Raw genomic sequence first — 23,868 nt, 5'->3', positions numbered from 1 at the left:
CAATTGGATTGGAGCAGAAGCTGTGCTCCACTCACCAGAAGTCTTAAGATCCTGTGGCGGGGGTTGTGGGCAGTTGGCGAGTGTCAGCAGACCCTGCGCCCCAGCTGCTCAGGTGCTTTTCTGCTTGTTTTACTTTCAAATGATGCTTGAGGTACATATTTTAAGCTAATCTTAAAGGAATAACTTTACCGTTACTGGTCAGAACAGAGGTAGAATTCCAAATGAAGCATAAGCAAAACCATTGTTTTGAAGAGGCTGAGGCAATTCTTTAATGAAAGGCAAGCCAGAGAGCTATGTAGTCTCTAAGTATTTGACATGTCCTTGGCACTTTGTGTTTACCAAACAAGGTATCCATCTATCCTTCTGTCTGTCTGTCTGTCTAAACATCGAGTATGTATGCACGCATCTGTCCATCTACTTGTCTATTGTCTTTTAATGCAGATAGTCTGTCTATTATTTCAATCAATCAATCAATCAATCAATCTATCTATTTATCATCCATCTATCTATCTATCTATCTATCTATCTATCTATCTATCTATCTATCTAACTATCTATTTATCTATCTATCTATCTATCTATCTATCTATCTATGCATACACACATATAAACACATATGTGTATGAGTGTGTACATGTGTATAATATGTTATAAATGATAAGCATTACAAAAACGTATTAATCATTCTTGATTTCAATGAAAGAATTAATTATACTGATAAAACTAAATGACATATGTACAAACATCCTAAGTTATGCTTTAATAGATTCTATTGGAAAAGATATATTTGCACACAAATTACCATTTTCCAAGTCCTGTACATAAAATGCTGAGTTTCTAAATTGGGTCATGTCTGTATCATGTGCACTGAACAGTAGCTCATTTGTAGAAGTTAACATTGCCAAGTGTATCCAAAAAAGGTCCAGAGATACATAAGTTCACATATATGTTTAGAGCCGCTTTCTTTTTTGAAGGATGCAGTGTTGTTTTTTTATTTTGTTTTTAAAGCCTATCTTTAAAAGGTTGTCTTCACGTTAACTTCTTTCTTTATTTTTCTCTTCTCTTCTTTTCTTTTCTTTTCTTTTCTTTTCTTTTCTTTTCTTTTCTTTTCTTTTCTCTTCTATTCTTTTCTTTTCTTTTTTCTTTTCTTCTTTCTTTCTTTCTTTCTTTCTTTCTTTCTTTCTTTCTTTCTTTTTATTTTTCTTTTGAGACAGGGTTTCTCTGTGTAGCCCTGGCTGTCCTGGAACTCACTTTGTAGACCAGGCTGGCCTCGAACTCAGAAATCTGCCTGCCTCTGCCTCCTGAGTGCTTAAAGGCGTACGCCACCACACCCGGCGGTTAACTTCTTTCTTATGGCACCTGCCTGTCATCAGCCGGAGTTCTATCCTCAGGTCAAAGAGAATACATCTAAGTCCTCTTTAGTGGAAAGGATTTTCAAATATCTAAAGGATTTATCAACTTCCTGTGCACCTAGTATTCATGAACACCTCCAGTCAATTCCTGTCTGGTTTGGGTTTTGTGCCTTTCATCAACTCAAGAATTCTCTTCTCAGAGAAACCTTGTCTCAAAAAAAAAAAAAAAAAAAAAAAAAAAGAATTCTCTCCTGTCACCTCTTCTGGGTGTTTTCCAGAGCAATTAGAGAAACATATCAAGGGTATAGACTCTGAAGCCAGACCACTTACATTGAAGTCTGAATACTCCTCGTAGAGTTGGCATGACTTTGAATAAATGATGTCACCTTGGACAGGAACTCATATGTTCTTTTTCTCATCATCAAATCTGGATTAACTGAGTTAATAAACTCAAAAACCTATTAAAATAGCATCAAGCACAATCAAAGTGTTCATCAAATTACAATTGTCATTAGGGGTCGCTGTAATACAGGTTCACAAAACATAGTAAGCCCAATCAGCTCCCTTATCCTCAGCATCGTATGTCTATTAATGACACTGGGAGAATTACTTGCTCAGTGTATCTGAAGTATTCAGGGTGCATCAAAGGAAACTCAATAAACCTCCCATCAATTAAATCAACTAAGGCTAAAATTTCTTTCCTTTTTTGTTTATTTTTTAAAGATATTTTCTTTATTTACATTTTAAATGTTATCCCCTTTCCTACTTTCCCCTCCCAAAATCCCCTATCCCCTCTTCCCTTCCCCTGTTCCCCAACCCACCCACTCCTGCTTCCTGGCCCTGGCATTCCCCTATTTGGATGTTAATGCTCAAAGGATTTGTACAATCAGAGTATGAAAACTGGATCTGTTCAGCATGGTTTTAATTCACAAGGTAACATACTAGAGACTTACAATAGTATATTTATTATAGATTCAGTTAGAGCTTAATAAAATTGTTATATTAGAGTGATCGACTGTTGATTTTGATTTGTATTCTGCAATTTCTAATGAATAGCCTGCTGTTTTGCAAACTTCACAGGCTACACAATAATCTACATCAGCAGCCAAGATTGAGATAAGAGGAGAAGCTTCACTCCCCAGTAAGCCATTAGTTCTGCAGTTTCAATCAGTGCAAGGTAACATTAAGAGAAACAGTAAATCATTTTGAAACTAAATGTATACACAATATCCAACAGGTCTCCTATTCAGAGTGATGCTTAATTTTCAAATAGGAGGATTGATCTACGAACTCCTCAACTCTCAGAGCTTTTTATGTTGTATCTACCCTTGAGAAGAAAATAAACACTATGCACAAAGGCTATGATTTCTTCAGATTAGTAAAAAAAATACACAAAGGGCTCTGAAGCCAAGACATATCTAAAGGAAAGCTCAGGACCTTCTCATTAGTTTTCCTGTCAGTGCATGCTGGGAAACACCAGGCACCTTATACATTGCCTACAGCAGAGGGCTGACCACTCAGAATGAGCGTCCTGGAGCTAACTACAATCACGTTCACTTTCATAAAGGAGTTTTCATCAAAGGAAAGAACTCATATCATATAAAAGCAATCAATAAAAACAAATTTCATCACTTCAATGTTATTTCTGAAAGCTTGCCTCTGTTTTCACTTTGTTGACTTTTGATTTTAATATGGTCAAGAAATTCTCAGATGTTTGGTGGATTGTCAGAATACCTGGATGAAGAAAAGAATTTATAGCAGTTACTAATCCATATCTGTTAGTTTCTGCCTACAAAGAACACTTTTCTCTAGGAAATGTGATCCTATCAGTTTCCTCAAGTCTCAGTTGAAGTCTGAGAATATACCTGGGCTACTGCCATATAATGACTTAGAAATACTTGACACCCTTCTAGCCTCTTTGGTTTTTTTTTAATAATCAGTAACATAACTTTATTGTAACTTTCTTGTCCCTACCTTTTTTTGATATTTCACATCTGACTGTGTGTGTAAAAATGTTTGTAAACCATGTAATGCCAATCAACATGTTAAGCTAGATCTCTCATCTGTTGTTTCCCTTGGTATGTGCTTTTGTGCTCATGATCATGATTTATGTGATAACAGTTTAGGTGACAACAGCCCAGTCTTCAAAATGTGTCCGAAGTTAGTAGATACTATATCTTTTAAAATTATTAGTTTGATCCACTCATACAATGCGTGAAATAATTTTACTAAAACCCCAGTAATAGTTAGAATGGTAATGTTCCTTTTTTATCTCAGTAATGTTGCTTTTCTTTTCTTCTTAGCTAACATCAACCAACCAACCAACCAACAAACAAACAAACACATACACAAATCTGACATATTCACACACAAATGCACAAGACACAAACCTGTGTATGTGTACCCACAGACACGCGTGCATACACACAGATATCACACACACACACACAAACACACACACACACACCTCAGAGAAAATAACTGCTGTGTATAAGTCAACTTAAATGATGGTGTTTATTTAAATTAACCTATAAAAACAAAATGCAAGTGATATTGTAATTTTTCAAATACTAATGGAAAAATACTTAAAAATCATTGATATTATACCCAAATAACCCATCTTTTATGAAAGCTGGAAAAAATTAAAATTTCCAGATTAAAGGAAACCAAAAGAATTTATTATTAGATGGTTTACCCTTTGCCTTTGGTCTTGCGAAGATCATATGCCCCAGTACAGGGGAATTTCAGGGCCAGGAAGTGGGAGTGGGTGGGTAGGGGAGCAGGGCGGGGGGGAGCATATAGGGGGCTTTGGGGATAGCATTTGAAATGCAAATGAAGAAAATATCTAATAAAAAATTCAGCTAACACGAGTTCTTTCCGAAGAAGATGATGATAAAGAAAAGAGACCTAACACTAATGAAGAAGAGGAGCAAGAAAAGCAGAATAAGACAGACTTATTATGCCTCACATTTCCTTATGGATTTAAGAATTATATTTAAGTATTGAAATGAAATGAAATTACACCATGAGACTGAAGAGATTAGGTACTTTTAGGTAATAAGAGTAAAGAGAAATGTGAAATCCTATGTGAATAAAATGTGAAGAAAGTGATTATTGTCAGACAATGAGGGTGATTGTGAAGCAACAATAGGATTCACAGTGTTGTGATATTTTCACAACAGTGAAAATAGAAAAATCTCACAAACGAATGTTGAAGTATGAGTAAGTATATGAGTTACTGTAATAAAGACAAAATATAGAAATCAATAACACTATAATGAAATTAAATGAAAATTCTTAGTGTCAGTCAAATATCAAAGTAAGGCATGAAAGGAGAATCAGAGGAACAAATATCTTAAGAGAAAAGAAATAAATAAAAACTGAACATACAGCAAATACAGTGAGCTTATCAATAGGTATGTCAATATAAATACAGAAATTCAAATGCCCAGATTGGCACAGTGGAGACACATAGGTAAGTTTATGTCACTTATGAGGCACTCATTTTAAAATAAGGTGCACAGTAGGTGAAGGAAAATGGATTAGAGAAGACGGATCTTGAAAACTTTAGTTTTGAACAGCAGGAGTCACATTACTACTTCACAACATTAGGCTTTGGCAAAAAAAAAAAAAAATGATTATTGTCAGACAATGAGGGTGATTGTGAAGCGACAATAGGATCATTCTATCAAGAGGAAACAAACATCCTGTTTCATCAGTCAGGAGTCAAAATTTATTAATAGAAACTGACTGAATTTCAAACAGAGACGGACACATTCACAGATACAATGTTCATTCAATTAGCAGTATTTAAATGATGTGTGTGCCCCTCTGTGAATGCATGTGTGTCTTCATATATGTATGTACCCATGTGTTTGTGGTAATGCCTGGGTTTGTGTGCTTTTGTGTGTTTAAGTGACTGTGTGCACCTTCAAATGTATGTGTTCTGTGTTCCTATGTGTGTGTGTGTCTGTGTGTTCCTTTGTGAATTTGAGTGCCTGTATGAGTGTGACTGTGTTCCTTCTTGTGTGTGTGTATGTGCATGTGTAGTGGACAGAACAGTACATTAAATTTATAACTAGTATAACTCAGGCTGTAAACCTGCTTAGTATCTTTGGAGACCTAGAGACACACAAATGAGCAAAATAGAGAACAAGAAATTAGACCTTCACAAATATACTCAACTGAATTGTGACAATGCTAGAGACACAATTTAAAGGGACAACTTTTAACAGATGGTGTGCAAGCAACTGAACTTCACTAGGCAATTTCTGTTTTAAAGGTCATCTTATAACACATGAAGTCACAGTTGATCATGCTGTTAAAATGGAGAACCTTGGGGCCGAGGATGTGGTTCTCAATTTCATGTGTCCCTAAACTGTGGGGAGCTTTGGATTCCATTTACCTCATCACATAAATCAGGAATTATGGCATAAATATGTAATCCCAGCACTCTGTAAGTAGAGGCTGGTGGATCAGAATTTCACAGCCATTTTCTGCTACATTCTGAATTCAGAAACTGTGTGGAATACACGAGGCTCTGTCTCAATAAATAAAGCAGAACTTTTTCTCTGTATAAACCCATATAAGATGAGAAAGAAGAAAAGCCAGAAATCAGAAAAACTATTTGCCAGCCATGTACCTCAGAGAGGACTAGTCAAGAAGACTCAGTCCAAATCAGTGGGGGAAACATTGTAATAAAATGCACAAAAGTAATTAACTAAGATTTAATCAAAAGAATATCTGGATTAAAATAAGCACATAAAATATGTTAACATCATTAGAGACAAGGGAGATAAAAACTTAGATTATTATGAGATACCAATAACTATCAGAATGGCTGAAGTTAAAAATGATGACAACACCAGATAATAGCAAGGCTGTGGAGAAACAGGATCAATTTTAAGTGATCAAACTGTTTACAAGACTTGAGTAGCTTGGCAGTTTATTAAACCAAACATGAGTTTACCATACAACTTGGCACCTACATCCTTAGACATTTATTCTAGAAGGATAATAATTTATATCCACACCTTTGTAATAAAACCAGTTTGAAATATTTATGTATCTAGTTCTGGCTTACTCAGCACTACTGATCCTTGTGCCCATCTCTTCAGTGATACCACACAGCCTTGCTTACTGTAGACAAATGTACTGTAGCTCTTGTGGATGAATCCGTATTCCAGGAAAATTATTCAGCAAAGTAAGAACAGGCATGCAATAGATTTCATGAATTACTGGGGATTTTAAATGAGTGGAAGAAAAGCCAATTTCAAAATAATGTGGACTATATGACCCCTTTTATGAACAATCTTTGGACTGTCAAAATTTAAGATACAGAGAATAGGTCAGGTGTTACACTGGCAGGTTAGAATAGGACTTAGAGAGAACAGGCATGAGATGGGCCCTAACAAGGGAGAGATGTGAATGTTTTGCAAAATAGCAGCAGATATGGAGACCTGTTGAAGTAATAGAATAGTGTTGACCTTAATACACAGAAAATTGAAACAAAGTAAAACTTGGGAGCTGGATATTGTTGGATTGCCTCAAATATCTGTATTATTACACTAAACTATATTCAAATTGAGAAAAACTGCTTAATGTTCCTACATATTCTTAAAATACATATGAGCATATACTTAATTATTCCAATTTTACGTCTTACTAAATTTGAAATTCACTATAAACATCCTTTTCTGTGAAATTATTGATGAAATATAGCTTCTTCATAGAGTGCATTGTGATTTTAGGTAAATGCATAATCAAACGTAGAGCTCAAATCTGGATATTCAAGCCTCACAGGGAGTGTATCCATAGTAATAATGACAGTAAACATGTAATTTAAATATTCCTGGATAATTATAGAAATTACTCCTGAGAATGGTTTAGGTTTAGCAGAAGTAAAAGAATCCTCACAGTGCAGAAAGAGATGAATCTTTTTGCTTAACTACAACCATAGGATGGCCTAAAGTAAACATCATCCAGATAATTCAAGAAAGCTACACACCAGACATGGTGGCTCACACTTGTGGGGCTGGCATCTAGAAGGGTGAGGCAGGGGGACTGGGGATTATAAATCTTATTTGAAAAAAATAAACAAAAACAAAACAAAATAAAAAGTAAAAAAAAACCAAAAATCAAAAAACATACAAAAACCACCACCCAATACCCAACCCTATGTCCCCAAACAAACAGACAAATGAATGAAAACCAGCAGAAAGAAAGCACTCTCAGTATACAAAGGCAAATGTATTTTAAAAATGAAACTTTACAGGGCTAAAATGGAGCCTACATGCATGCTTAATATACCATATCCACAAAAACTTAGTTTTGGTTATTTGAGTCTTCTAGGGTTTTATAGTGTTTATTGATGAGGAAGTATTTGTAAATAGTATTGAAGATCATGTGAACCAAGGCAAATTTGGAGGGTGCTTTGTTTTTTTCATTGACTTTGAATTACCATGGTTAACTTAGATCTTTTTCTGTAACCATAGCTATAGTGAATTGAATCTCAGAGTCTTTAAAACCATAGCCACACCTTGACTTAGTACATCTGTCATAATGCACTTGTTGGGAACCAGGAATCAAATCAAAATTATTCCTGAAACTTCACTAATTAAGAATGGCTGAGGAAGGTACAGGTAAAACTAGTTATTAGGAGGTGACTAAAGTAAATGTGATAACTGAGAGAGAACTTTTTCCAAAATATAGCATGAGAGTCAATGGACAATATAATCAATTGATGAGAGACTATGTTGTACACAAAGGAAAACATTCAACAAAATTGAGCACACCCTAGAGCCACACTCTGAATTCCTTGGGGAAATCGATGATGCCTAACTTTCTTGTAAGCATTGAGCATGTGAAAAGAAATCCAAAATGTAATTTATTTTTAAATATCTCACCTTTGAAGTACCGTTCTCTAAGCAAGATGCAATTGTAATGTAATAAATCCACCTCATCTCTATCCAGTATAAACCTGTGTGTGTATGTGTGTGTGTGTGTGTGTGTGTGTGTGTGTATAAATATGTGAATGCATGTGTGCATTCACACATGCACGTGTGTTTTAAAATTATGGAATGTAAGGTGGAAGGCTGAATTTGACACTGCCTGTGTTAACATGGTTCTAAAGTATAACTTTCATTTCTAAGAGACTTTTGACAGTGTTGTGTATAGAGGGAAAGAGATATGCTGATTACATTTGGGAAAGGGGAGCAGAGAGGGGAATAAGAGGGCAAGGATGGGGTGGGGTCCTAGCTCCTTTTCTATTGCTCTAATAAAATACCATGACCAACAATTTTATAGAAAGAATGGTTTATTTGGGCTTATGGTTTCAGAGGGATGAATCCAACAACATCACTACAGAGAACTGCTCCACCAGGCAGGTGTGGCAGAAACAAGGGGTCCTTGAATTACTAAAGCTCACCCAGAGAGTTGCACTTCCTCTAGCAAGTTCCCACCTCCTAAACCTCATCCACAAGCTTAGAGAGTGGGGGAAAGCATCCAGACACCTGAGCGTGAGTGAGTGAGAGAGTGAGTGAGTGAGTGAGTGAGTGAGTGAGTGAGAGTGAGTGAGTGAGAGAGAGAGAGAGAGAGAGTGGGTGAGTGAGTGAGTGGGTGAGTGAGTGGGTGGGTGAGTGGGTGAGTGAGTGGGTGGGTGAGTGAGTGAGTGAGAGAGTGAGTGAGAGAGAGAGTGAGTGAGTGAGTGGGTGAGTGAGTGGGTGGGTGAGTGAGTGAGAGAGAGAGTGAGTGAGTGAGAGAGTGAGTGAGTGAGTGAGTGAGTGAGTGAGTGAGTGAGAGAGAGAGTGAGTGAGAGAGAGAGTGAGTGAGTGAGAGAGAGAGAGAGAGTGAGTGAGTGAGTGAGTGAGTGAGCGAATAAGTAAGTCTTTCTTACTTAAGCAAGACTGTAGGAGAAAAGAGGCAAGGATGGGAATTTAGGTTGGTGGTGACAATGAGAAAGAGAAACCAGCATAAATTTGTGTGCTCACTTTGCTTTTTGAGTAAGTAATAGTTCTCTACTGTATGCCTATGGCTGACTCCAACGAGGAAGGTATTACCTGATCAGGTATAGTCTAGAGTCTCACTGGGGAAAATTTCCCACATGGGGACCTAACTTGGAGGAAGTGTGAAAACAGGCAGGCCTTAGAAAACCAGGGACCAAGCTGAGATATAAAGGATTTGTGGATAACAAGCAACAGGCATGCCTGACTCCTTTGCACACTCTCATGTAAGGCCAAAGGAACAGTTTGTTGCCTGGGAAACATTCTAGCTATAGAAGCATTTTCTTAGCTTTAAAGAACACTCCAGCCACTTAGATGTTTGCTACATTTTCCCCCCACCATTCCTGTCCACAGGGATATAATATTGACATTTTATTCCATCATTATTTTGTTCTCTCCTGAAAATGCTTTCTTTTGATCTTGGTATTGTAGCCCAGATTGGCCAAATAGCCTTAGTACAGGTTTACCTTATAGTAATTCTATCATCTCAGACATCCCGGTGCTACCATGATGGCTATCTTGCTTGGCTGGGGTTAATATGCTCTTGTTCTTTTGCTTGTGTGACTATCTTTGCTTATCTGTTTCCTTTTGATAATATATGATGCTTAGTGTGAAGTTATATCACCTTTACTTATTGATGTTCAGTGCTCTAATGTGTGACAGATTTAAATTGATTGGATTTTCCTGTCCATTTGCAGAGGACTCATGGTTCCTGAGTGTGCAAAGAAGCATGCATGCAAAACAACTACACACATAACATGAAAATGAACAGGTCTATCAAAGAGTAACACTAACTTAACTTACCTACTAACATTAGCAGTTTTAGATTTTCTTCCTCATGACCTTTTCCTAAGATGATGGATATTTACAATCAATGAATATAGGGGATGGGAAAATAAACTCACCTTTATTATTTACATTTTAAAATATTGTGTTGTTTTTATTTATTATTTAGTTTAGAGTAACTGTCTTACTGTGTAATCCTGGAAGTACTTGAGCTCCCCACGTAAACCTGTCTATCCTCTATTTCTTGAATGCTCAGAATAAAAGCATTTGTTTCTACACCCAGGCTAAGTGTTTTATTTTTCACACTATTATTTTCACTTCACACTAATTGTTGTAGTCCCCCCTTAGTCCTTAATGTAATGTAGTCACCTAAGGCATAAAATAGGAGCTGCTCCTCCACCATTGTACCCATATTCTCTGTATTTTCACATAATCAATTGCTGCTTGGTTCCATCTTTTTATTTAATTTGTATATCCATTATACTGTTGTTGACTATTTTATTACTTTATTTTCAGGTATATATTATTGTTTCTTTTATGTGTCATACATGTTACTTACATTTCATAGTATTCTACCCATTTCTTCTTTGAATATTATTTCCTCATCTCTTGCTTGCATTTCATGGTTTATTTAGAGTGTCCAGGGCTAGTGCTCCATGCCTGACCGACCCAGTCGCCTTTCCTCACAGCTACTCCAGAGTTCTCTGACATCAGATCACCCAGGAAGATGAAACAATACTATACACCCTGCTGGCGATTCCCTGCAGCAAGATGGAGCCCTTTACAATTCAAGGGAATGTCATTTTTAGGACATTTTTTTGAACTAAGTTATTTCAGGTGACAGGGAATTAAAAAAAAAAAAAAACAACAACATAATTCCATTCATTCCTGAATTTGAAGAACGCTGACTTTAAAAATGCTTACTTAAAAGTCCATTAGTCACCTACGACCTAAAGTAGTAGGTGGTTCTCTCCGATCGCACCCCGCGTCCATGACCCCTACTGGAGTCTGCTTCTAAGGCTGAAGACTTGTTATAATATTATTGGTCAGAATATAAAAAAAGGCATTCATATGTGACCTGAATATAGAACACCCAGCACATCTGTGACCTGAATATAGAACACCCAGCACATCTAAGCTAGACATAATTTTAGGTCTGGTTTGGGAAAAACTGGGAACCACTTCTAAGCATCTCTCCTGACGGGCATAGTTCCTCCACTTCAGAAGAAGGGCTTTATACCAGGCTTTAGATAAATACCTTAAACCTGGAAGACGAGTTCTTGTGAAATCCCCATGAGTACAGATGAGAGCGGTGCTTCTTAAAGTGTTTGGCAATTCGTCTGCATGGATGTAATCCTCCTTGTTTCGTTCCGTTTCCACGCTGCTCCGCCAGCAGTCTTTTCTTGTTCTGTTCTAGTAATATCTCTGATGAAACAGTTCAGCTTGCTATGAAGTCTCCCACCAGGGAAGGTACATGATTCACAGTGTGCAGAAAGGTAAAAGCATCTCCATTTCTCCCCCATGCTCTCCGCATAGCCAGGAAGGCCAACTGCAGTTAACCAAAAGCCTCACCATAGAGGACCAGGAGTGGCTGCTGAGATGCTAATAGGATAAATCAAGAGCAATGAGGTGCAGAAGCCTGCACCTCAAACCTGCTCTGAGATATATTTCCTGGGTTTATACAAGTCCAGGGGAAATATAAAACTGGACATTTTTTGAGGTGCAGTAAAAGATATGTGTGGAGTACTTTCAGCATTACAAGTAAAATAACTGATAAACATGTCTATCATATTCATGTGTGCTTATTACTACGAACTATTTGCAAAGTGAGGAAAAATATGCAAGCATTGCTGCCATACAGCACAAAGGGTGGATGATAAGTTTGTGGTTTTAAGAAACATAATAAAATGACAGGAAAAGTCAAAGTTTCTTTTGTTGTCAATACCACCATCTTCTCCATGACATAAGGCAAATGAAATGTGGAATTTATGAGGTTATATGCCAACATAACAAAATGTGTATTTTATACTTCTTTATCATATATGCTAATCCTGTTGGCCATTCTTAAGATTTTGTTTTCAGAAGGAAAGGTATATATTAATATATGTAATTCTTCTTTTAGCAGTAATTATGACCTGATTTGTCAAAAAGAACAAACAAAACCAAAGAAAACAACAACATCAAAAACCACCAAGGTGAATTATTTGCAGTGACTTCTCAGTTGTTGAACTTTTGTGTGACGTTAGCTCTTGAAAAGCATCCCTAAATTATGTTTATTTTACATTGATATTTACAGATTGAGAAATACCTAAAAATTATATATTGTCTTCTTTTATCTTCCTTTTTGGCTATAAAAGTTTACTTTTTGGATAAAAGAGTTTGCTCGTATAATCTTATTTGTATAATCAGTGGATGTCTTACCATATTAGATAATCTTAGTATATTTCCCTAAAATTAAAAAAGATGACATTCATTGAGTTGAGTTATGGGAATTGGAAAACCTGGCAAGCTACATTGGAAAATAACTAATTCTTTCTGGTAAGTTTTATACTTAACAATAAAAGATACATATGTTATTCATTTTCAACCATTGTACTTAAATCAACAGCTATTACAGTCTTTCAACCAATTATCATTAAAAGGAATAGGATCAATTAACACATAAAAGTATCTTGGCAGAGCTGGAAAAGGGGGCCATATCTATATTTCAGAAAAAAAAACCATGAAGTTGTTCATTTTGGAGTGCTGTATTGTATTTCTTTAATCTATGTTCATGATAGAAAATGCTGACACTTTCTCATTGTGAGCCTTACATGTCTGGCATGATCATTCTCTACTAGCTTTTAAGGTAAAAAAATATATAAAATAAGCTTGTATGGGATTTATCTTATACAGATTATTTATTTACAGCTTTTTGAAGAATAAAAACAAAAGAATATGAATATATCATTTTATATGCAAAGTTAGGTTTGAATTTTCAAATTCAATAATACCCATGACTTTTTCATGGAATCTTTTCAATATAATTTTCATGGAAAATATATTAATAGAAGTTGTAGTATAAGACTGAACAAGAAAAGACAGAAAATAAAATACAGCTTATGCATGAACTGGCACAACTTATTTTTGCCTAGGTATTAGCTGAAACTAGTTCTGAATTTAGAATAGTGACAATTTATTTTAAAACATAGTCAACTAATAAAATAATAATAATAACAGTGTGCTGTGATATTAAACACTCAGTAAACCTCAAGTGCTCTAATTCTAGAGAACGCTTGGCACAGAAAGTGAAATGATGAAGAAAGTTGGCTTTCCTTCTGATGATGTTCTGTGTTTTCCACATTGCTTCAAGTCAAATCTGAAAACAGGGATGCTCTACTTAGCATGTACCCTTCTACTACATTTTTTTCCACTTGTGCATAGCATCAAAAGAATATAGCATGCTATTACCAATAAGAAATTCTCATATTAATGAAATTTTAATTTACTCACTTATACAAATCATGATAAACCAAGCTCCTTTCATCAGATCCCCTTGTGAACATTGCATGTGCATGAAAGTCTGTTAGATGTCAGGAAGAGGCCGGAAAAGAGATTCTCGGTGCCCTTCTAGGGAAATTGGCCCTGCAACACTTTGTGTGGAGTTCCAGACTCCACGCCTGTAACATTTTTTGTTGTTTAAGCCATTCAGTTTGTGCTACTTGCACAGGATCTCTGGGAGCAAACACAACTGCATAGAAATTGTTCTGTGAAAAAATTAAATAATTTACAACAAGAACTATTGAGCAGTGGGCAGAACATGAATACAATGTTTCATAAAATGTTAATTTTTGTCACAAATATATATCCATTGTGTGTTAAAACAAACAATTTAGGAAGACAGAGTTCTTTGGGAACTCAGAAAGAATCCTGACGCTTGGCAAGTAGCATTAGGAAGTTTCCCATTGAGTCTTCTCAGATTTTCTTTCTGCAGTGTCATCTGGTGCTCTGTGGCATAACTCCTGCAGTGCTGTTAGCCCATGCCATTATGTTTTCCCTCTGTCATGTGCACAGTACTTAGAGCATGCCCATGTGTGTAGGCTGGGCATCCTGGAAAAGTGGCTGCTCCTCTCTTTGACTTCTTCCATGCTGCCCAGAATGCTTATGCTCCAAATGTCTTTCTTTCTCAATACCATATAATCCGTGTCCAGATATGGCTCTCCATTCTTAACTTCTAATGAATAGGAAGAAAGGAAAGCTCTGACTAGTTGTCATCCAGTCTTGATAAGAGGGTTTTGTTTTGTCTTATTGTATCTTGATCTGTTGTGTTTGCCTGTTGTTTCTTGAAGGTCTGCTCTTTTCTGAAAGAAAATGGAGAACAAGCAGTGGATCTGCAGGAGATGGAAGGTAGGGAGTACTGAGAGGAAGCCAGGAAGGGGAAACTGGTCAGGATGTATTATATGAGAAGACAATCTATTTTCAATTTTAAATAACATTAAAAATTGATTTCCACGGTGGTTGTACAAATTTGCACCCCCCACTAGTAATGGAGGAGTGTTCCTCTTTCTCTACATTTCTGACTGGTGAAAGATGTAATCACAGCATCATTTGCATTTGCATTTTTCCAATGAGGACCTTGAACCTTTCTTTAGGCATTTCTCAACCACTCAAAATTCTTTTGTTGAAAATTCTCTGTTTAGCTTTATACCACATTTTTTAATTTGGTAATTTTGATTCTTAGTGTCTAACTTCTTGAGTTCTTTATATATATTGGATATTCGTCCTGTGTTAGATCTAGGGATGGTAAAGATCCTTTCCCAATCTGTAGGCTGCTGGTTGTGTTTTGTTTTTTTCTTTGTTTTTGTTTTTTCTATTAGTAGTCTCCTTTGCCTTACAGAAGCCTTTCAGTTTCATAAGGTCTCATTTACCAATTGTTGATCTTAGAGCCTGAGCCATTGGTGTTCTGTTCTGCACATTGTCTCCTGTACCAATTCTTTCAAGGATAGTCTTCACTTTCCCTTCTATTAAATTTAGTGTATCTGGTTTTATGTTGAAGTCTTTGTTCCACTTAGAATTGAGTTTTGTGCTTGGTGATTGATAGGGATCTGTTTGTATTCTTCTGCATCCAGACGTCCAGTTAGACCAGCACCATTTGTTGATGATGCTTGCTTTTTTCCATGGTATGGTTTTGGTTTTTTTTGTCAAAAATATCAACTGCCTGTAGGTGTGTAGGTTTATTTCAGGGTCTTGGATTCAGTCCTATTGATCAACCTCTCTTTTCTATACTAATAATACCATGCAGTTTTATTACAATTGCTCTTTAGTACAACTTGGGGTCAGGGATGGTGGTACCTCCAGAAGTTCTTTTATTGGTCAAGATTGTTCTAGCTTTCCTGGGTCTTTTTGTTTTTCCATATGAAGTTGAGAATTTCTCTGTCAAGGTCTGGAAATAATTGTTTTGGAATTTTGATGAGAATTGTATTGCAGCTGTAGATTGCATTTGGTAATATGGCCATTTTCATATCCTATTGATCCATGAGCATCTTTCCATCTTCTGGTTTTTTCCCTCAATTTCTTTCTTTAGTGATTTGTAGCTCTTTTCATATAGATATTTCACTTTCATGCTTAGAGTTACAGCAAGATATTTTATGTTATTTGTGGTAATTGTAAAGTGTGGTATTTCCCTAATTTCTTTCTTGGCCCATTTATCATTTGTATAAAGGAGTGCTAATGACTTTTTTGAGTTAATTTTGAATCCAGACACTTGGCTGAAGGTGATTATCAATTGTAGGATTCTCTGTTAGAATTTTGAAGGTTGCATATATATACTATCATAACATTCACAAATAGCAGTACTTTGACTTCTTCCTTTCCTAGCGAATTCTCAGAAAACTGGGCCTAGTTCTTCCTCAAGAGCCAGCTATACCACTCCTGGTCATATACCCAAAATATGCACCACGATACCACAGAGACACTTGCTGAACTCTGTTAATATCAGTTTTATTGGAATAGGCAGAAACTGGAAACAAGCTAGATATCCCTCAAGTGAAGAATGGATAAAGAAAATATGGCACATCTATACAATGATATACAATTCAGCCATTAAAAACCAATGTCATCATGAATTTTACAGGCAAATGGATAAAACTTGACAATATACTGAGTGGTATTACCCTGACTCAAAAGGATATATATGGTATGTCTTAGTCAGGGTTTCTATTCCTGCACAAACATGGCCAAGAAGCAAGTTGGGATGGAAAGGGTTTGTTCAGCTTACACTTTCATACTGTTGTTCATCACTAAAGGAAGTCAGGACTGGAACTCAAGCAGATCAGGAAGCAGGAGCTGATGCAGAGGCCATGGAGGGATGTTCCTTACTGGCTTGCTTCCCCTGGCTTGCTCAGCCTGCTCTCTTATAGAATCCAAGACTATCAGCCCAGAGATGGTCCCACCCACAAGAAATGCCTCTCACCCTTGATCACTACTTGAGAAAATGCCCCACATCTGGATCTCATGGAGGCACTTCTCCAACTGAAGCTCCTTTCTCTGATAACTCCAGCTGTGTCAAGTTGACACACAAAACCAGCCAGTACATGGTATGTACTCACTGATAAGTGGATATAAGCAATAAAGTACAGGATACCCATGCTACACCCCATAGAACCAAAGATGCTAAACAAGAAGGAAAGCCCAAGTAAGGATGCTTGAATCTCACTTAGAAGGGAAATAAAATAGTCATAGAAGGCAAATAAAGGGAGGGAAGTAAGCACGAGATGGGCAGAAAGGGGACTGGGAGACTTCATGATCAAGTGTGGGAAGAGACAGGAAAGAGGTCCAAAGGGCCAGAATAGGGTCAATAATGACTTCCATGGGGGTGGAGGGTAATCCCAAGGAATCAATGGAGGTGACCTTAGCTGCGACTTACAGCAGGGGATATGGAACCTCCTGTAGCCCTGCAGGTGCCCCATTGGAGTCACAAGGACATCAACCCAACCACAACAGTTTCAACCGCAAAGTTTCTGTCTACCAGAAACACAGTGATAGGAGGTAGAGCAGAGACAGGGGGAGTGGCCAACCAATAACCAGCCCAACTTGAGACTCATTCCATGAGCAACCACCTAACCCTGATGCTATTACTGGTAGTCCCTTATGCTTGCAGACAGGAGTGTAGTATGGCTGTTTTCTGAGAGGCTCCACCCAGGAGCTGACCCAGAGAGATGCAGAGACCCAGAGACAAATATTGGCTGGAACTTGGTTACTCTTATGAAATAGCTGAGGGAAGAATTGAGGGCCCCAAGGAAGATAGGAACTTCACAGGAAGTCTTATCAGTGTCACCTAACATAGACTTTTGGGGGCTCTCTGTGACTGAACCACCAACCACAGAACATAGAAAGTCTGGGCCTAGGACCCTGCACATATGTAGCAGATATGAAGCTTGGTCTTCATGTGGGTCCTGAACAATGGGAGTGAGAGTTAATCCTAAAGCCATTGACATTCCATGGAATATGCCTCTAACTGGTTGCCTTGTTTGGTCTCAGTGGGAAAGGATGTGCCTATCCCTGTAGAGACTTGATTTGCCAGGGTAAGAGGATATCCAGGGGGCATTCATCCTCTCAAAGGAGAAAGGAAAGGGTAAGGGAATGATTATGTGAGGGAAAGACTGGGAGAGGAGCAATGATCGAGACTTATTTATTTATTTAATAATAAATAAATAAACTTAAAAATAAACATAACTAAAAAATTTGAATGACATTTTCTAGTCTTGTTGTCTAAAATTACACACACATATGCACACACACAGACACACAGACACACACACACAATTGATAAAGTAAATTGATTCGATACTCATTGTCTAAGCTAAGTTCTACCAATGAGTATTCACAAGTAAATATGCTTCTGATCACAGAGTCTGTGGCATTTTACTATGAATGTGTTCTGGTTAGGGTTTTATTGCTGTGAAGAGACACTATGACCAATGCAAACCTTATAAAGGAATGTACTTAATTGGGTCTATTTTACTATCAAGGTAGTGTTTAGGCATATTTTGTGCTGGAGAAGAAAAGTGCTATATATTGATATTTATGGAGCAGAAGATGGTGTGTGCCACACTGGGTTTGCTTGGGCATAGAAGATCTCAGAGCTCACCCTCACAGTGACACAACAAGCCCACATCTACTCCAAACAAGGCCACATGCCCGCTAATGCCCCTCCTTATAGGCCAAGCTTTCAAATGTATCAACTTATGAGAGCCATTCCTATTCAAACTACCACAGAATATAATTAGAAAATCTAAACAAGACCAAAAGGAGATAATTAGAATTAATTTCTCACCCAGCTGAATTATCTGTATTGTTTAATTTATACCTCTATGCTTTAATAACGGATCCTAGACATCAGTATCACTTTATCCCTGCCTGTGTAATTTTACACATTCACCTGGTGTGCTCTTCAGGAAGAAGTTGTGAAGTAGGTAAGCCAGGTTTCTAATTATCACAGGTCTGACTGGTAATTCAGACGAGTGAGACGGAACATCACACTGAGGACAACAAAACAGTGATGAGCTGAGAAGGCAGGAGCAGGCAGGTGAGAAGAGAAGATGCCCAGTATCCAGAAGGAGAACAGTCTGAGTGGTGGAGAACTCACATCAAGGATCCAAAACATTACGATATTGTCAAAATATTTCCTAGTTCCATTTTTCTCCTTCAGGTTGATCCAAGACTGCTTCCAAGCAATGGAGACATATTTACATGATTACAGACAACTTATAGGCAACAATCATTTGAGTGGCCTCTCGGATCTTCTCCAGGTGATTATCTCATGTGGGTCAGTATGCCATTACTTCACCTAGAAAACCTTATTTCCTTGTTAGTTCGAGGCATTCTTTTAGAATAGTTTTCTAATATTTCACACATGATACTTAAAAATCAGCAAATCTCTTTCTCTGTGTGTATGTGTGCATGTATGTTCCTGTGTGTGCGTGTGCCTGCATGTGTGTATTAATACAAGGGGCAGTAAGTACTCATCACTATCCATCTCCAGCTTCCTGAGTATGCCCCTTGAGAAATGTGAAGATTAACAAGAAGTTGTTGTTATGCTAACCTGCAAGAGAGAAGCATTTGCTTGAAGATACAGACACCCACTGATAGATATGCACATCAATGATATCAAATCATGTAATCACATTTCCAACTATGGGACCATGGTTGGATGTACTGTAAATCAAGTCTACCACACCCGTATAGAACTCTTTATTTCCTGCTCATGAGATGCAGGCCATGGGGACTGACAAAAACTGAACTGGCAGAGTCTGCAGAAGAGTTTTTCTTCCTGACTGAGCTACATAGAGAGACCTTGTGTCAAATAAATAAAACAGCAACAAAAGTGTGCAAAAGTAACACAATGTATTGTAGGCTGTCAGAAAGAAAACTCTTTAAAATATAAAGTTAAGTTGTAAAAGTTTTGTGTTTCCTTTTCATACTCAAAGAAAGTCTTAATGTCTTAAAGATTACATATTCAAAAATCAGATGTTTGGACTGTTTTTTTTTTTTTTGAAAAAAAGAGATACTTTTGTGCCCCACAAAAAATTATAAAGACTCCACAATGCTATTTAACAATCGCAGACACATCAAGTGGGCACAGCTTGACTGCATAATTGAAAGCCTGAACATTGTCCCACAACAAGCTTGCAGATTCATAGTACATGGCAGGCGTATGAAATGATGTCCTCCCAAGGAGCTTTAAAGGCAGGAGATTTGGGAGACATTTGCAGCTACATGACAAGATTCATTGCCACCCATTATCAGACAACATCAATATCAAAATCAATAGTGATGATTCTGAATGCTATTAAGGAACTGGCAATGAAGTAGGGTTCTTATATTTCAACAGTTGAAACAAATGAAAAATAGAAAAATGGATGCCAGGACAGCTGTTCCATGACGAGGGGAGGAATGTAATCTAGTACAAGATGGACAGCCAAAAGGCTTCAAGGGTAAATGAAAGTATAATTGGAACCAACATAACATCAGTACAAACTGCTCCAGAACATCAGCAGCAGACAGGCATCACCAGAGGGAACAATTAGTGACAGTGACTTGATTGCAGAAAATGAACGCTCACAACAAAATCAGGAGCCAATGGCCCAGCAGAAAGTCATGCGAACAACATCCTTAGTCATCTTCATCAAAGTCATAATGTAGGAGGGTCAGGTGGAGGTCGCTTTTCCCTTTCTGCATCCCATGAAAAACACCACTGCCACATAATGAATATGCATCCAGACATTCTCAAGTATGTCACTGAAACTTTTAGTTGAAAGTGAGTGATTCAGACTAGGGATGTTTTCCCAGGTAATCACAAAACCCTGGTTCAACAGATGGAGAAGACAGATGCTATATCTTCCAGTTTCTCGCAAATGTGTGTGTGGGGGGGGGGGGGGGGAGGGTCAAGCCTCCGCACGAATTTTAACCTTAGGCAGATGTGATGTAAATACAGAAAAGGTATCTGATTTGTTGGATTGTGTTCAAATTGGAACAGGTATGTAGAGTAAATAGTTTGATGTCATTATCTCATAAAGGAAAAGGACATTTAGAAGTTAATTTAAGTTGTGGTCACAGCAAGGGCTTATATAACACGATGGAAAAGGCACTAGTCTAAGTCTTTCCAAATACCAACCCATTCAATCATCTCAAAACTTCTTTTTAGTGAACCTAAGCAAAATTTCTGAGATATTCAAAGCTAATAAACTTGAGCAAAATTTATACCACAGTGATATAAAGAGCTGTCAAGATAATAATATAGTGGCATTTGTATTTCTACTTATACACTATTAAGTCCCAATAACTTTCAAACTAGGGAAATGGCAAGTTATTTATGTGGGAGATCACAACACATACTGTTAATACAGTTAACAAGTTATTTCAAGACACCTTTCTTAAGCACCCTGAATACATTTAAACTATGTACACAATGGAGAGAAACAGTAATGTGAAAGCTCTGTCTTCAGCTATGAAAATAAGAAATGACCTTGATTGAAAAATCACTTGTTTCACTCTATGAGAACAATGTTTGTAAGCTATTGTGAGCAATAAAAACTATCACAATGTGAACATATTTAGGTCTGTGAAATCCAGTGTGGCATTTGCATGGAGTCCATGAATTTGCACAAGGCCATGCTCCAAAATTCTGTGCTGGTCTGTGTGATAGCAAACCAGTGTGGCCCCTCCTGGGGCCAAATGGCAGGGGGCCTTGTACTCAGAGCCCCATATTGCTCTGTGATTGCAGAGTTTTCACTCCTTCTGATTGCCCACCCACATTTTGAAACACTAAACATTTCTTCATTATGTTTAGAACTACTTTTTCCTTACTTTTCTTTATTGCTGTGTGATGGTTTGAGTGAGTACTTCACATGGCTCAGATATTTGAGTACTCAGTCTCCAGTTGGTGGCAATGTTTAGGGGAAGGAATCACATTTTTTGGACGTGGGGCCTTGGTCTAGGAAACGATCACTGGTAGGCTTTGAGAGCATATTGCATCACCCCACTCCCAGTTCACCCTGGGAAAAGCAGGTGGGAAGACAAGGTGTGGAGTTATATTAAGCACCCTCTGACCATCAGCACAAACCTGGATATTTGAATCAATAATTCTTGAGTCCTTCCACTTGGAAAATAGGACCAAATTATAACTTAAGATTATATGTGTATAATTCAGTCAGAAACAGAGAGAAGCCAGTTTAGATCAGTCAACTTGGAAGATTAGATTATATGGAGGCTAGAACCTTCTAGGCCTAGGCCTAGGGATAGTTACAACAGAGAAAGAAATGTTCTGAGCTCAGACCAAACCATGTATTCATAAAGCTTGGATATAGTTTTCATCTTATCCTATCATCTGAGGAAATAAAAGTTATATTTACATAATATATTTTGATTCAAGTTATTTATGAGCATTTCTCTTTAATCATTAAATGTAAAATTTTTGTCATAGCTGATATTCTAGAAAACAACATTTAATGTCCTTCAAATTTTATTATAAAAAGCAGTATTGTTACTGTGAGATTCAAATTCCTCAAATCCTAAGTATTACTTTCATAGGTCACAACCAATATGAATCACAAAACTAATTTAGCCATTTTCTAATTAACTATGAAATAGTGACTAATTCTAGAAAAGAGCATCAGAATATATATCATACAGGAAGAGAGTAAGTTTGTATTGTATATATATGTATTTGGATCTGATAATATGTATTTTGTTGATACAAATTTATCTGTATTTTAATCTAGATTATTTTTGAATTCTGTCCCTATGATCTGTTATCCAATTAATGTAGAAATCACTGTTCCTGAATTCTGTTTTGGAACACTGTCATAACCATATAAAAAAAGAAATTATAAAACATTGCCAGCCCTAAAAAAAAAAAAAAAAGATTATATGTGTGTATATATATATATATATACACATATATACATATATATACATATCCCATATCTCATATGTTATATATTTCATATTATAATATATAAAACAAATAGATATAGATATATATTATCCCTAAAGTAGTGCGCTTTTTTTCTGGGAAGACCACCTCTCTCACTCTCAGGTTTCTTCAGTTTCCTGTACTTCTTGTTCGGTTTGAAGCTTCATGATTTTTATTACTGTATATGTGTGGAGAGAACATTGTTTCTGCTCTACAAAAAAAATATGCCCCATTCAGAACGGCAACATAGCTTTAGTTCTGAATTCTGACAATGTAATATCACGGCTAAGAACATGCACATTTTATATGGCCGAGGGAGGAAATGTTTCAGTAATTCTCGTGGTTTGAAAGAAGTATAATTTGAAGACTTCTTCACTACTTTTCTTTTGCCTCTTAGCAGTATTTTTAATTTTTATTTTAAATTTTATCATATTAAGTCTTTTAAACTATGTTTTTATCTGTATTGTTTTCCTTGTTTCTAAATGAAAAATCACTTTGGCAAAGGTATACAAGAAAAGGAGAATTCAGAATCTCTAAGAAAGGAGAACAGATTTTGACTTACAAAAAAATTAACTGTTTTTAGGTGATTAAAATATAACAATTTCCAAACCATTAACAGATATTCATTTCAAATCATGATGGTAAGCAAAATGTTGAAAATAATTTTTAAAGGGTGCATATTTGGAAATAATGGATTTCTCTTCCTTGCATAAAATTTGGATTTATCATTGATCAAACTTTAGGTAGTAATTAATTCCTGTTAAGCAGCTCGATAACTTTAAGTTATAAGTTGGTCCTATTTTCCAAGTGGAAGGACTCAAGAATTATTGATTCAAACATCCAGGTTTGTGCTGATGGTCAAAGGGTGCTTAATATAACCCCACACCTTGTCTTTCCATCTGCTTTTTCTCATGGTCTTTCTCCCTTCTTATGATTTTGAATATTCTCTCTCTCTCTCTCTCTCTCTTCCTTTCCTTTTTCCTCTATCTACTGTGTGTATAACTCTTGATCTACTAAGAGGATATTTATAATATATTTTATTTTTGTAATAAATTATGGATTCCACTACATGTGTTATAAACTTTGTTCTAAAATGAAACATTTGTCCTAGTGAGATTATGCATACTTTAATTCATTTTGAGACATTTACAATTCTTTTGTAATTTAGTATGTCCTCAAGAACTAAGATGTACGTATCGTCAGGAAGATATGGTGCAACTTTGATTTTCTTTCTTTTTTTTTTTTTTGTTTTTTTGTTTTTTTTTAAATTTTTAAT

At 36.6% G+C, this 23,868-nt stretch overlaps 1 protein-coding gene across 5 annotated transcripts in view; it reads right to left on the bottom strand.

The window, feature by feature from the left end:
- Magi2 (membrane associated guanylate kinase, WW and PDZ domain containing 2) overlaps nucleotides 1-23,868 on the bottom strand; it is a 1,402,993-nt gene that overhangs the window by 1,295,359 nt on the left and 83,766 nt on the right. The gene's annotated exons all lie outside the window — the stretch shown is intronic.

The sequence above is a fragment of the Mus caroli genome, chromosome 5 (genome assembly GCF_900094665.2).
Source record: "Mus caroli chromosome 5, CAROLI_EIJ_v1.1, whole genome shotgun sequence".
In the NCBI taxonomy this organism is placed as follows: domain Eukaryota; kingdom Metazoa; phylum Chordata; class Mammalia; order Rodentia; family Muridae; genus Mus; species Mus caroli.
This window is presented reverse-complemented; position numbering and strand designations above follow the sequence as displayed.